This window comes from Pseudorca crassidens, chromosome 14 (genome assembly GCF_039906515.1).
Source record: "Pseudorca crassidens isolate mPseCra1 chromosome 14, mPseCra1.hap1, whole genome shotgun sequence".
Lineage (NCBI taxonomy): Eukaryota > Metazoa > Chordata > Mammalia > Artiodactyla > Delphinidae > Pseudorca > Pseudorca crassidens.
The window spans coordinates 62,329,967-62,332,039 of NC_090309.1; positions in this window are offsets into that span (position 1 = coordinate 62,329,967).

Consider the following 2,073-nt stretch of genomic DNA (forward strand, 5'->3'; position numbering starts at 1 on the left):
TGACTGCCTCATCCAAACGTTTCAGTGATATTCTCACCATGTCTGGAGATGCTGCAATTCCATCATCTGGTTAGCTGAAATAATCTGAGCTGTGGATGAAACGCAGTTAGGATGACTTGAAGTAGAAAGAGGCAACAAGCTCCCTTAGAGCACTGAGTTCCTGCCTTAATTCCCCAGTTGTATTTCTGTCCCACAATTTTCCAGTGTTCTTTTTCTGCGAGACACCCACTTACAGTTCACAGTTCCAAATAGCCTCTTCTAAATCTTGAGAATGAAGAAGAGTCTGATGTATCTCATCATTTTAAATCAGACTCTTTCAACACATTCCCCATCTTAACTTTTGTTGATCATATTATCATTTTACTCTTCATCTGCAGCATGACCTCAAGGAAAAGATTAAACTGTTAGGTGAAATGATGAGGAACATCTGTGCATTTCCTCTGCTCCCTCTGTGAATAGGGAGAACAGCTCTGCCAGTATCAGGTTTGTTTGATAGAATCTAAGCAATAATGCATCCTTTTAGGTATTACCCATTAGACTTCCTCTGAGCCCTTTCACAAACAGTCCCTCCCATTAGGTTAGATATAATTGAGATGGCAACAAACATGCCCCTGTTAGAAAGGACACAGCCACATCCGGCTTACGAACGATATTGTTGAGTCATTTCTCCTGTGGCAGCCCTTCTAATACTTGGTTCCTTCTCTAGGGAGCAGGTGCAGAGCTGGTGGAAGCTTTCTCCTGCAAAAAGGCTCTTCCAGCTTGCACCTGCTGAGAGCTGAATTGATGTTCTCAGCCTGTGACCGTTCTGCCACTTTTAACCTAATTTACCGAGATGCACTTTACTTGCAAATTCAGAATGCGAGCCACCTGTGACCCAACAACCAGAAAAGAGACCATGCAATTTATATAAGTAGAGACCCTTGGTGTAGCAGTCAAGGTTCTTGTGGGTAGTCTTTTCCCTTTGCAGTGAGGCCTAACAAAGGATAAGATAGATAATTTCTACCTAAAATCACCTACTGAAAAAGATCAAAATATCAAGGTACTCAGCTCTTCGTAAGTGTAACGCCATTAGTTATCACATTTCAGTGACTCAGAGTCACAAACAAATGATTAAACTGGCTGAACATAAGAGAACTCAGGTTTCCAGAGTCACGGTCTATTCCTTTTTTATGTCACTGAAAGTTACCATTTTTTCTCAAGTGTCCCCACAAAAACACTTGAAGTCATGGCATGGAGGAAGTTCATGAGTCCATGAATTAACTTGATAAATATTGTAAAACAGAGGAAAGAAAGTTATACATTAGGCGATGGTTCTGATCCTCTTAATGTGGAGCCTGATGAGACTCAATTTTACTGTGAAATATGTCAACACAATAGAACAAGTCAACATGATGGTTTCTCTCCAATAAGAGTTTCTCCTTTGGAAATTATGTTCCCAACCTACTCCCAAATTTAGCAGGTCTAATAAAGAGAATTCTCAGACTTTAGAATGAGTCCACCAGACAATATGAATGAATGAACTCTTTCTTACACAAGTCAGTAAGCCATATAAATAGGGTTATTGGGTGCTGCCCTGTGTCTCCACCCATACTTTTGGGTCAGATCCAGCAAAATAAAAGAAGTTTACAGATGCCAAGTGATAAGCTACCATTGACCCAGACGGGTAGGCTTCTGGTTTGTTTGACTGTATGGGACTCAAGAACGTCACAAATACTCAAAACTATACTCACACATATTCAATGTGTTGGTTCTGGCTAAGCAATACATTTATTTTCTAAAGAAGATGGTCTCCCTTGTAGATTTTTAAGACACGTTTGTTTCACCTGACGATACCTGGAACGTCACATGCTTTATTCTGATGGCACACCATTTCATCCAGCCAGGCTTCTGTCTGAGAATGTTTAATTTTCACCTTAGAGCAAGTGCTTATTAAAAAGTAGGCCTAAAAATTTCTTACTTGAGTTGTCAGGGAATCATTATTCTGTGGTAAATGGTGCAAAGAAAGTCATGTTGAAGAATGGGAAATATGCTTATTTTATGAAGTGATATACAACACAATGAGATCTGTTTTAC